This window comes from Poecilia reticulata, linkage group LG23, assembly GCF_000633615.1.
Source record: "Poecilia reticulata strain Guanapo linkage group LG23, Guppy_female_1.0+MT, whole genome shotgun sequence".
NCBI lineage: Eukaryota > Metazoa > Chordata > Actinopteri > Cyprinodontiformes > Poeciliidae > Poecilia > Poecilia reticulata.
The window spans coordinates 8,047,278-8,061,480 of NC_024353.1; the positions used below are offsets into that span (position 1 = coordinate 8,047,278).

General features: G+C 38.5%; 1 protein-coding gene across 2 annotated transcripts in view; it reads right to left on the minus strand.

Annotated features, from left to right (window-relative positions):
• Positions 1 to 14,203, minus strand: part of LOC103459388 (ankyrin repeat and BTB/POZ domain-containing protein BTBD11-A) — a 42,214-nt gene that overhangs the window by 27,292 nt on the left and 719 nt on the right. The gene's annotated exons all lie outside the window — the stretch shown is intronic.

A 14,203-nucleotide genomic window follows, 5' to 3' on the forward strand; every position in this document is an offset into this window, starting at 1 on the left:
GATTAAAAGTAAAACTAGCATATGGCAGCATGCTAACAGTGTGTTAGCATCCACACTAATGTTAACAATAAACAGTAGAAACTGTGACTAATGGGAATGTTATTTGATTATGAGGTAGATAAATGCTAAAAGTAGCATGTGACGTTAGTAACAAAATGCTAACAATAAGCAATATAAGCTGACTAACAAGCTTTTAGTTTTTATTTTACCAATTTTCAGTACCTAACTCATAAAAAATCCTTACACATAAGATCTTCTGTCTTAAATATGTATTTCCAAATATACTTTTTCAGATAAAAAGAAAAAATGAGCTTAAACATCAATATTTGAACATTTATTAACACAGAACTGAAGACTTAAGATGATGTCCAATTTCTTTTGAATAACCATAACTACTGTTGCATTAAGACAGAGTCATAAAAATAAAATTTAACGATGGCCTTTCCTGGTTTCCAGAGTTAGCAGCTAATTCATCCTCATTGTAAAAGGAAATATTGCTTATCTCCATCTGTGAGCTGGAGCTTTAAAGCGCTGCGACGCGGACGGACGATTCCTTCCCCGTCCTCTGACTCACTGTCAAGGCCTATCACCACCCGGAGGACACGTAGTGGACATTTAATCATCGGTTAGTAATACGGCCATCTCAGAGCTCTGCCTTTGGGGCACATTAGCAATTCGATGGCAAATATTAATCACAGTCAATTACAGAACATGTCATCATCAACAGGGAGAAGCAGTTACTTTTACCAGCAGTTCTCGGGTTGAAATTAATCACCGGTTGATATAAAATACCTGAAAGAGGGTCACAGATAACCGTCTGTGCTTAATGGATATTTGATCTGCTGGGATGTAGCACACATAAAAGAGTTTCAGGCTAGCTAAATCAGAGGCTAATGGCTTATTAGCTGTAGTTTCCCAAGCTGTATTAGGAATGTGATAAGCTAAAGACGAAGTCGCAGTCGCAGAAGCTCCAGAGGGAAGCAAGGGTGGCTGAGTCACAAGAAAATCACTGATCCATCATCTAATTTGTCTTCTTGTGCTCTGAGATCATAGGAACATGATGCATTGTTTGTATTGATAAAAAAAAATCCAACAAGGAAAGGCAACATGGCATTAACTCCCAACGAGAGGACCGACAACAAAGAACTGAGAACAAATAAACCGTCTTCCTGCGGAAGCAGCGTGGTGATTCATTCGGGTTAATACGCCAACCGTCAGAGCAGCACTTGATGCTCAGCTCAAAATAAATACCACACTGGCCCAAACAGAACGTAATAAAAGGAAAAAACAACAAAGGAGGGAGCTTGGTTAGGTCTGTTTGAGAAAATACAAACTTGCATGTGTTTTATTGGGGTTTTTACTTGAACAGACCAGCAGAAAGAAGCAAACGACTGCAAAACAGATGTAGATCTATTACAATAAATCAATTAATTGCATGATAAATTTAAACAAACTCAATAACATCCATTTTAATGATTCATTGTTTTTATCTTTTCCACCAAAAACTGGATGACTAAAGTCTTCATTCTGGTACTTTGGTCTCAAATAAACTATTTTTTTGTTTGTAGAGACTTTATTACTCATTTTATTAGTTATTTCTGAAGTTTAATTTATTCATTTTGGATCTTTAAAATGTCTTCCAGTGTTAAATGTTCATTCAAATTTAAAGTTTATTTCTTGCGTTGTTATCATTATGCAATTTATTACTTGATGACGGTCTCAAACAACAATATTATCGTTTATCGCAATAACTTCTGTGGACAATTTATCATCCAGCAAAATTTGCTATGGTGAAACAGAAAATAAATTATATGTGGTTTTCACTTTGTAGCAACAGATTTGGCTGGTGAGTCTCTAGGTATTTTTTAACTGAAAGTTTTGATAATTCCTCTGTGTTTAATCTGTAAACAGCAGTTCAGAAGCCATTTCATTGTAGTTCTGGTGTCCCGTGTCATAATGCTGCCATTACCGTGTTTTCTTGTGGGGTTGGTATATTCATATTTTCTGGCACAAACGGATTGGCACTGATAAAAATACTTATTTTGTCATTACTTCATCTCTGCAGCTCTCTCTAAAGCCGACCGGCCAGTTTCCAATCTCAAAAATAAAATAAAATCTAAAAAATGTTTCATGTTTGGACCAGAACAACAATAATCGTTGTTTCTCTTTGGTTTAGATTTGATCCAAACACAAAAATTACTCCAAAAACAACAGCAGGTTATCTGGAGCACCTGCAAAGAACACTTGAAGTCGGCAGCAGCAGCGTGACGCCATCTGTTTAATCACAATGGGAGACAGCGGGGTAATTAAATATTTCGCTTTGAATCATGAATCATCAACATGTTTTCTACCACATATGTGTTCACTATTGGAGGCAGCAAGCATCAAACCTCTTGTGTGGCTATTTCTCCTCTGTTCTGAGGCAAATTCTGACTGAAACAAGCCATTGGAGTCCTGTGATGCAAGACGTCGTAAAATACTGTGAAATGTCTTTTTGGGAAAGTTTGTTTCTGGATCAAAGCAGAGATCATCACAGCGACTCCTTTTTGGTCATTAGCTCCAGTCTGCTGCAGCAGAAACGACAGCAGAGCACCAGAAAAGCCAAAGTCACCAGAAAAACAGACGTGGTGTTTTATCAGAAACCTACTGGGGATGAAGCGCGACTGCATCAGTGCACAATAAATGACTTTTATATGTGTGGCTTTTAGTATCCACTGTGTCAAATGAGATGTTATGTTTCATCGTAACCATTTTAAAAAGCGCCATAAATGCTTAAAGCCCTGGAACATATGAAAGGCAAATTTGGTTTGTGCAGCAACAGCTGCTCAAAAGGATAGTAAACAAACTCTGACACGAATAAACAGCCACAGCTAAACACTCTCAGCTGCTGTCTTATTGCATATAGCCTAGCATGTTAGCTTTCAAACACTTGCAAATCAAGCAAAGTCAGAAGAAAATAACAGCTAATATAGTTGTCAACATGTCTGATGTTTAACTGAACTTGCAAGCAGGCTGGAGCAGAATCTGAATAAAATAACAGGAAACTCAGGGTTTCCCCCAGAAAACTTCCTAAGCCTGGTGTTTGGGTGATACGGCCGTCGTGTTTTTGAGTTAAAAAATGTTTACAGTTGACAGGAAATGTGATAATATCACTTGACAATTAAGGGTTATTGAAATATTTAAAGACTAATACCTGAACACCAACTTTAAAGTCCTAAAAGATGCAAACATTTTAAAAAGACTTAAAAACAAATCAATGTTAAGCCTGGTGGTGGCACAAGTAAAGGCTGGTGGCCCGCCAGGCTTATAATACAGTGGGGGAAATCCTGAGCTGCTATTTACAGCCCCACATGTGCTTTAAAGTACTAATAATACCCCTAATAGTAAAAACCTTCAGCCTAATACAGGTGGAACAATGAGTTATGTTATAAACAGCAAAGCTAATTCTGGTTACTGCCTTAGCATTTTAACATAATTTAGCACATTTAGAAGAACTCTGTAGACATAATTTATGCAGATTTGTGAAAGGAGAAGAAGGGAAAATAAAACAAAACAATCCTGAAATAATTATCTGACCTCCAGACATCCTTGTTCTGATGATCAGGAGAGAGCACACTGAGCAGTCTGAAAAGACAACAAACTCTGCTTCATGCCAAGTTCTGCAAGGAAATCAGCTAAAGGCTATAATTAAAGTTATAAGAGGTCGTTACATGACATAATCGCCTAATTTGCATATTTGGTTATGTTTGATCCGGGCATTTGAAGAAAGGAATATAAACTCTAGCAAGAGGAAAGGTGGTTAAAAATAATGTAAATACTTTTAGAGCTAGAAAAGGAACTTGATTAAATAATTTAATGTAAATTTAGAAATGCCTGAACCTACTCTGCGGAAATCAGTTAACATCAAATTTAACCAAAAGAGGAGATAAATCAGTGACTGACTCTGTAAGAATCAAATGCAGGGACTTATTTTTAGTTAAAAACAACATAAAATTTATATTTAAATTATATTTGCATACTTTGCAATTCAGAGCGGGATCCCCGGCCAATTTCCACTAACTGGACTTCCAACGTTTCAATGGCTCCTCAGCTGCTTTTCCAGGGAAAACAAGATGTTGGATTTGTTCTATGAAAATCTCAGTGATGTTTATACATCCGTTCCAAGACTTTCTCTTAGCAAAGAGGATCAAAATGTTTTTTTTTTTTCTTCTCTGCTCTCGTTCTGAGGAAACCTGTCCAAAAAAAGAACTGTGAGAAAACAGTCAAAGGATTTCTGCAGGGTTGTTTTGAGGCTACAGCCTGGGATGGACTTCACTAGACACACATGCAGAACATTAAAGGTGAACTATTATGTTTCCTTGAAAAGGTTGGGATAGGTCTATGGGCGATAAAAAACATAATCATTTAATTTTTTGAACAAAATCATTCTTAGATGATGACATTTTAATCTGCTGAGTCCTGTTTATTTTGAACTCCTTTAAGGACGAGCTGCTGTTGGGTCTCTCTCTCTCTGCTGGTCACAACCCCATCTCAGCGTTTACACTTTCATGTGAAAACAACTGCAAAGATATGCGCAGTTATACAACCGTCCATCTCTGAAAAGCATAAGTGGAGCCTCCTGCACAAGCAAGAGTGCAGCAAGTGGTTTCTGGACGGTAAAGACAACAACAAAATGCGTGTCTTTTCCAGCAGCCATTGTACAGCGCATGCAGTGGGAAAACCAGACCAAATGTGCTGGAGCTATGCTTGGGTTGCTTGGTAACGGGTTGGGCTTCTCTGGTTGCTAGGTAACGGTTACATTCCAGAGGTTTTGAAAGCAGTCATTTTCCAGATACCAAAAACATAAACTTATTGTCAAAAAACGAGTCGTTTTTTTGACTGCAATCGAGTTGCTTTTAGTAGCAACAGAAACCCAGAAGGAAGAGCAAAACACCAACTTGCACCAACTGAGCACAAAGACATTTCCCGAGTTACAAACCCCGGAGGTTTCACAGAGAGAGACAATGAATTAGAGACAATAAAAGCCGACTACCTCCACATGGGACTAAAATACTTCATGCAGGTGTGATAATTGGCAAATTAGACCAGCTACAAAGTGAAAAGAAAGCAAACCTGAAAGACGCAAAACGAGGAGCAAGAAAGAAAAGCAGATAAATCGATTTATTGTTTTATTGCTCTAAAACCGCTATTAGCCTCCTGCCTCCATTTTAAAACGCTATTAGTGAGCCTGCATTAGCTGCAGCTGTCTGTCTTTCTGGCACAGAGTGCAACATGAGTGTTAAACACAGATAAATTCACTCTGTCCCTCGGTTGTTGGAGTCAATGAGAGAGGCGATGTTGAGTATCCTCTTTTCTCACCTGACAGGCGCAGCGGCAATAATTGCTAATGAAAAACATAGATTGTTGAGTGTTTACTTTCTCCACAGAGCTGCTTCACACACAAAGAAAGGCCTGGTTTCACAAATCAGAGTCTAGCATATCAAATATACACACAACTCCTGCAGCTCAAATTTCTCAAGCTGTTTATATATTCGAGGATGAATTGTTTCAAGACAAAATAATCACAATCACATTATCAAATTTGGGTTTGATACTTTGCAATCATTCAGATTACATTTAATTGCTTTCCTGCTTGGATTGTTTTCTCTCTGCAATTTGGACAATTTGTCAAGTGATTTCATAGGTCAGTGCTGCCACATCGTCATCTCATGTGAACAAACTGGATTTCCATTCACTCCCCCTCCACTACACAGAAACTGAAACTCAGCTGGAGAAAAAATCCCAACATCTCAGTCGCAAAGGTTTCCTTGGATGTAATTAGGCAATCGTATAATTATATCACTGCTGTCTTCTGTCATTTAAATTATATACAAATTAAACTGACTTTCTAACATTGGTACATACTCATTTTATTAGGTACGCCTTTCTAGTACCGGTTTGGGCCCCTTTCTGACTTCAGAACTGCCGTAATCTTGTTGAATCTTTGCCTTAATCCAAAGATTCAACAAGGTACCTGAGATATTTCTGAGTCTGGTCCATATTGACATGACGGCATCAGTAGCTGCAGATTTGTCGGCTGCACATCCATGATGCGAATCTCCTGGTCCACCACATCCAAAAGGTTTTCTATTGGATTGAGATGTGGTGACTGTCGAGTTCAGTGAACTCATTGTTCAAGGAACCAGTCCGAGATGATTGGCGCCTTATCCTGCTGGTAGCAGCCATGAGAAGATGGTACACTGTGGTCATAAAGGGATGGACCTGGTCAGCAGCAACACTCAGGTAGGTTGTGGCATTGATGTGATGCTCAACTGGTACTAATGGGCCAGGAAAATATCCCCACATCACTGCACCACCACCACCAGGCTGAGCCGTTGATACAAGGCAGGATGGATCCACGCTGTCGTGTTGGTGACGCCAAATCCTGACCCGACCATCCGAATGCCACAGCAGAAATCGAGACTCATCAGACCAGGTAACGTTTTTCCATCTTCTTTTGAGCTCTGACTTCCGCCTCTGAGTTGTTGACGGAAGCTACGTGTTAGCGGCATAACGTCCAATCTTCAAGTTCGGCCCGCGGGGATTTTACTGATTGGTGATAATTCCGGGTTTTCATCGTTTTTGTGGGACCAATAAACATCCTTAAAATGACCGGCGCGATGCCGGGAGTTCGGCAGCCTTTCTGCTCCGGAGCTGCTGGTTGAACGGCGGGAAGAAGCTGAGGAGGATTTATACAGGTGAGCGGAGAGACTGAACACAGCGGGCGGCTGAGGGTTGATGCTTACAGGGTAAGTGCAGCTTTACGGACGAACCGCACAATAAACTTATATCATCCCGGTCTGAACAAACAGGAGGCGGAACATGGCTGGTAGATGAGTTTCTGAACGGAGGAGCCGTAAATATCCCGTATTGCTCCCCSRGTCTACAAAAAAGTAACTGGTAGGGAAGCTCAAATGTGGAAAAARTAGACTGATGTTGATATCCGATAGTAACACTGGTGTTATGGAAGATTTACCAATATTTTATTTCATAATTGTTTTTATCCGATTACTCRATTAATCGTAAGAAAAATCTATAGATTACTCGATTACTAAAATAATCGTTTACAACAGCCCTACAGCGGATTGTCTTGGCCGTGTCTACATGCCTAAAAGCACTGAGCTGCTGCCGTGTGATTGGCTGATTCCATATTTGCCAATCACATGGGTACACCTTATTGGACAGGTGTACCCAATAAAGTGGCCGATGAGTGTATTCAGCAAGTTAAACTGACTTTCTAACATAAATCTTAATCTACATTCACATTGTCTCCATTTATGTGTGGGGCATTAAAAAGATGCGTATTATACGGGTTTAAAGAGAAGAAATAAAGAGGATTTGTCTGACATAAAGTCGTGTCTCATCCATCTCTTCTTACAGCGTTGTAACAAATTACAATACTAAAGCGTGAAAAGCGAATCGGCAGCCATGTTGCTCAGGTAATAAAAGGAGGAGGGCACATCATGATGTTGGAAAACAAACAGTGTTGATTAAATATGGGATAACCTCAATCAGTATCGACATCTCATTATGATATCATGTTTTCTAGTATTATGCTTCCATCTCTTACGCAAAAAGAAAGAACCAGCTTTAAGCGATTTGTGACAGGTACACTGTCACAATTTGTTTCCATTTCTATGGTGTAATCTATCAGAGATATCAAGATAACACAGTCTGACAGAAAGAAAATAGAATTTCAGAGCTAGGAGCTGAAAAGTTGGAACAGAGTTAGTAAATATTTAACTAAAGGACGAAGCATCTAAAGTTCAGACTCAGGTTTAGATGGATGTTATGTCCATCTAAAGGGACATAACATCCCTTATAATATCATATTTAAGACGTAACAGTTCTTTTTTTTTTCTCAAGAACTGGAATGTGAAAAAAGAAAGAAAAGGGTTAAAAAGTTTTACAATATTGCACTTCCTGATGACTTTATGCAAATAGCTGAAACTCAATGTATTCATAGATGAAGATGACTTGGTTAAGTTTACACCAAATATCAGAAAAGGAAAGAAATATGACATGATGAAGAATATTTCAGATTATACTGGGATTTTCCTGCACTAGAAGGAGAAAATACCATGGGAGAAAGAGTTGTTTTGATGGAAAGAGGCCTTGTAGATGTCAAAGGTCAGAGAAGAACGGGCGACAGCAGCTGAAATAACCACTAGTTAGAACCAAGGTAAGTGGAATACCGTCTCCAACTTTAGAGTAAATGGGTTTCAGCAGCAGGAGGCCAAACCTGTTGTCGCTCCTGGTTCAACAAAACTGAACAATAACTGATTGGAAAGCCATTGACTGGCCTGAATAGTCTGGATTTCAGCTGCAACAATCACATGTTTAGGTGTAAACATGAAATATGAATCCGTGTTGCCATAAATCCACAGGTCAGGCTGCTGGAGGGGGACATCTGTACCAACTTTACTGAATATTATTGTTGATAACTTCAGTCTTGATGATCACAGTACAGCCATAGTGATTGCTTCTTCCATTAAGATGAGGAAACATGTCAGAAATTGCTTCTTGAGTACAACAAGTTCAACTTACTGTGTCCCTGAGTCTATTTGCAACAGATTTTTCCAAATATGCAGTTTGGGAATCTGAAACACCTTGGCACAATGCTCCTTTACTCACTATTTGCTAGCAGTTGCAAAACAGCCAATCCAGAAGCAGCATTCATTTTCCTTGATGCTGATTGGCTGAACGCCCAAGAATAGAGACGAGGAAGACGTTCGCTTCTGCAGTAATGCGAAGATTGTTTCTAAAGAGCTTATTACTGCATATCAGGCCTGGATTGGCTAATCTGGAGCACCGGGACATTCCCAGGTGGGTCGGTCAGACATTTGGCCAACAAGAACCAGTTTTCTCTCTTTATTTTCTTCTTTATATGGCTTGCTACCACGGTCTCCAGGCCATGTATGGCAGGTCATTTTAGCATAAAATAGGCTTCATCTGACTATCTGTAATTAAACTCCAAAACCTTCAGGGCTCAAAATGATTCAGTTTGGCTGACATTGTTATTTCAGACAAACTGCGTGATGCCATCATATCAATACAGATTAAAGTATCTAGGAATATTATCTGGAAGCAGGATGAATCCATGTTATGAAGATTTCAAGACGTTCTGAAGGAACAACCCAATTATTAGCTATATTAGTTTTGCCTAAAAGGGCCAGAGAGTCAACTAACACACTGATTTCTTTCTTTCTCACGTCTGGAAAAGCTAACCCAACATCTAATAATAATTCAAATGAGATTTGATTACTGCAAAACACAAGATATGACTTTCCTTGATTTGGTTTGGATGGATGAGTGTGAACCAGACATGGACTGTGAGGTGGAGTTGTGTTGTCAGCGTGCCGGTTTCAGTAGACAGAGAGAAAATGGCACTCGCCCGGAGTTAAAGCTCAGTGAACATTTCTTTTTAGAAAATATGAACTCTAAGTTGGTGAGACATACGTTGGGAGAATGGCACGGCAGACTTGTAGGAGGGCAGAGAAGCTACGCAAAGTGAAGTGAAATGACAGGCGGCCCCCCAAAAAAGATTGAGCTGTCCATTATGAGGAGACTGAAAAAGACTCCAGGGTGGTTTTATCATCACCAGCTAAAGTGCTGCAGTGGGCACAGTGCCTGTTTTTAAACTTAAAAGCCCCAAATCACAGAGATGCCGCCTCATCGCACCCCGTTTCATGTTGTTTACTAAGAGCATTATGGTTTCTATGAGCTTTTAACAACTTAACAGAGATGTACTGACTCATTTTGTGTTTCTCTCCCCTCCCCCACCGCTCTATCCTCACCTGGGCAGAGAAATGGGTCAGACTGTGAAAGATTAGGAATGATGATGTATAGCAAAGTGGGAAAAAGTATTTTAACTCTAATAAAATGAAAAATGATTCAACCTCTGATGGACTGGAGATGAAATGTAACACCCCCTCCTGTGTGCAAAGCTATCCCATTATCCCATCTTCACACAGTGAGAGAGGGATAATGGAGCAGAGAGGATGGGAAGACGTCTGAGTCGCAGCAATAAAAAGATGAGATGTTAATGAAATTTTGCAGAAATGCTGCAAAAAGTAAGTCTTAATTATACTTTTTGTATTCAAGGCCCTGAAGCACCGGTACGGGTGTAAGTTTCAAAGATAATCTTTCTGCAAATATTGAATTTTTTAACATCTACATTATCAAGCTGAGGCACAAAAGAAGGATAAAGTCAAAACACTGAGCTAAATATAAAACGAAAACAGATGGATTTGCTTTGGAGCTCTACTTTTGTTTTTGGATACCTGCAGTTTTCTACGTTTTTTCACCAGTTTCATCTGTTCGGTTAGCATCGTTATTCTCACCCACTGCAGACCTTCTTATTTCAGACATGCTGATGCAAATCCACTAATAAAGCCGAGCAGAACCAAACCATGATTTTTATGTCACATGAAGCGCAGAACTGATCAAAGACGAGGAGAAAAATATTTCAGGTCACATCCAAACCACATATATGAATCTGTAATAAAATAATTAAAACCCAGCTTGTAGTAAAAACCTGAGAAATTGGATGGATGTTGCTTATTTAAATCAGTTAAACACTAGTTTTTCAGAGTAATTTGCTTCAGTTGTTGCATGTTTGGTGCAAATGATTGATTTATTGTTTATTGTGACAGGCCTGTAACCCAGTTTCTGCATTTCTCACAATCAAAGCCACTTGTTTTTCCACGTTTGTGCTTTTACGGGTGAATCTATCTCAAAAAACATGAAGAAACCAGAATCATGCGGTGAAATAATGAATGAGAGTCTTAGCTACATTGCACTGAGCATTAAGAATAATTTCTGTGAAGCAGGAACTGCAGCAACAGGAGAGCCTCATTAGCAAAGCCCTGGGCTGTATTAATACATCATTTTTTTGACAGAAACCTGATTGTATCTGAAAGGTTCAATGTTCCAGCTGGTCACAATGTGTCAGTTCAACACGCCTGGATCGTTTATGCCACACAGAGCAAGGCACGTAGCTGAAGAGAAAGCAACAAAGTCCTGAAAGGATAGCTCAGATGCCAGCATCTTTATGCCTCGCTCTGGCAAAAACAAAACAAATGTAGGCATAAGATAAGAGGAGATATAATGTTGGCCTCAGAGATAAAACACTTAGCTTTCCCACTTCTAAGGGAATCAAATTATGGACATAGTGATGAATGCTCTTCTTCAACAGCCTCTTCTATTATCCGTTAATTACCAAACAAGTCGAGCGTGAAATTGCCCCGGCAATCAGCTCTGTGAGGCTGCTTTACTTTTAAGCCGCCCTGTTTATAGTTCAGATTTTGAGCTAATAAGTTAGAAACGATTTTGGTGAAAACAATTCAGCTTTCTGAGTGTCTGATGATCAAACACCTGCTTCCTGCTGCTGATTTGTTCCAGGCCTTCCCTGCCACTCTGCAGCTGGATCACGCCCCGTTTTCACAAACGGTTCCTTATTATGAGCAATTATTCTGGGTAATTACTGTAAATCAGAGCCCGACTGGATCCAGCTTTTATCAAGCATCCAAATGCTTTCTGAGCAATCGTGGTCAGATTTTTTCCTCTCCTTGCAGTTTCACGCTTACACTGTAGACCTGAGCAGTTTTCTAACAACAGGAAACTTACTCTATGACTCACACAGAGGCACACGCTGCAGTTTTCACAAAGATGCTTCTCAAAGCTCCTGATCCATCCTACTTTTAGTTGTTCACAAATATCTTGCACAGCATCTAATTCACAAAGCAAATAGCACTTACCTGAGTGAAGTTACCCCCCACCTTCTTCAAATCAGTCAGAAATGGTGGCAAACGTTTTTAAAGATAATAAGAAATGTTTCCAGAGGTCATGAGAGGTCAACAAGCCCCTGCCCATTTTATTCAAACCAGATAAAAATTGGTGTTAATCAACTTGACTACATTTGTGCCGCTTAAATTTTATGAATGATTTTGTAAAAGTGTGGGCTGGTTGATCTTTTGAACTTTAAACTTTTATTAATATCTTCAAAGCCAAAGCAGCACAAACAAAAAAGGTTTTGCTGCACAAACGTAGCCGAGTTTATTTGACACCAGTTTTGTCTGATTTGAAGAAGGTGAGGGGTTCGGTTGACCTTCCATGACCTCTGGAAACATTTCTTAATATCTTTACAATGACAGCGGCACAAACTAAAATTTAACGTTTGGCACCATTTTTGTCTAATTTGAAGAAGCTGGGTGGTCAACTTCACTCAGGGTTTTACAACAACTTCTGCAGTTACCGAAAGAAACGAAATCACAAAGATGAAAAGAATAAAAAAAAACAAAAAATGAAAACATTTTTTGTTTTCATTTTCAAATGAAAACAAAAAATGGAAAAAGAAAACAGCCTCAGATATGATAAGGGGTGAGAAAATATCAGATTGGGAACCAATTGTTCACAATTATTAGCAGAATAATAAATAATTTCTATTATAAATAGGTAACAAGAATTTCTGCCATTTATACTTTAAGGAGCGATTATAGAGAAAGTAATTCATTATGTTAACGTATTAAATATTCCCACTAAAAGGGTTGAATAGTTGTCACAGTATAAGTAAAATAAGAACGATAGCTGCTAAAAAGAATGCTGAAATATAATAACCACCTTATATAATCATCTATAGGGATTGAGTTTCAACTGAACTTTTACTGAACTGCTGTTGTGGAGGAGTCAGTCTGAAGCAGAAAGTTACATTAAATCATACAAAAAAACAGCAGACTTTGCAGATTTAGGTTGGAGGTTCTCATTTTTAAAGGGTGGAAACGTGACAATATTGGCTGGTATAAGGAAGTTTCAAGAAGTTTTGTCACAGATTAAAGAAGCATCAGTTGGAAAATTTTAATCGGCACATCTTTTAGAACATTGATGTTATTTTATTCTATTTTTTTTAGCAATTTAACAAGTAGATCCGGAGGAAGCCAGGAATATTCATTATCTCAATAGCAATTATTAGGTGAGTCTTAATGATGTCTTTAAATTATTGTACGTGCATCCTCAGGCCGATTGAATAATAAGTTCACATCAGGCTGTTTAAATTATTTAAGAGTACAGGAAGATCCGAATATTCCCTCCTCATTTGGAGCTAAAACTTTCATACTTGCATTTTTATTATGCCAACAAATACAAAACTATAAAGTCAGTCTATTTAAAGACACCTGGCATCTCTTCCTTTGTGCTTTATAGAGCAAAAAAAATAAAATAAGGCCATGTTATATTTTGCCAGACGGTGACCTTTTTTTTCCCATCCTGTGTTTGAAGAGGAGGTCACATTTCACCATTAAATAGGCACCACACTACTTTATATCTGTCTGAGAGATGTAATAACAGCAAGTATTTATTTATCCACGGTGCTCTGGGAGGAAAATTGCCATCTTATATCTCATCTTTGTTGCTCTGGACCATATTTCACCTGCGACAGGGGAAGACTGATGGTTCAGGAACTCCATACCAGGAATGAATTATGTATCACTGCAGTTTATCTGAGCAGGCACACTATTTTTTATAGCAGAATTGACTAAGCATAACACCTTTAGACTGCTTTCATATTGCCTGTACTTTTTTAAGTTGTAGTTTTTCCCAAATGCCTATAAATTGCTGTTAATTTTAGTTTAGTGTTTTTAACAAGTTGGGTTTTTTTGTTTGTTTTTTTGCAAAATGAATATAGCTGTTGTGTTGCAAGAACTAACTTTCTGCAAGAAATAACACCCTTGAATTTTGATTTAAAGTACAGTTTGAAAATAACAACCTTTAAGCAGATATTAAACATACTTTCCATTTCATTTCCGTTATTGGTCGGATGGGATATTCTAATCTTAAAATAAATTATTTTTGGTAATAACTATCTGTAAACATCAGCCTTGGCGTAATTAAACTGTATGATTTATTTACCTTATGGTTCGTTTATATCCGGAAATTTTGCGCATGCGCACAACGCTGGAGCGCAAATTAAAAACGATTCGCGCTGCCGCAGTAGAACTAAATAAAATCTGGAGATGCAGGTATTATTAATTGAGTGCATTGCGCCTGAGCAAAGTGGGAAATAACGCAGGAAAACCGCTAAAAAACAACTCAAAACTACTTTTTTCTCTCTGTACGCTATGTATGCAGTCTCGTTACCATAGCAACTGACAACTTTTCAGGATTCAAC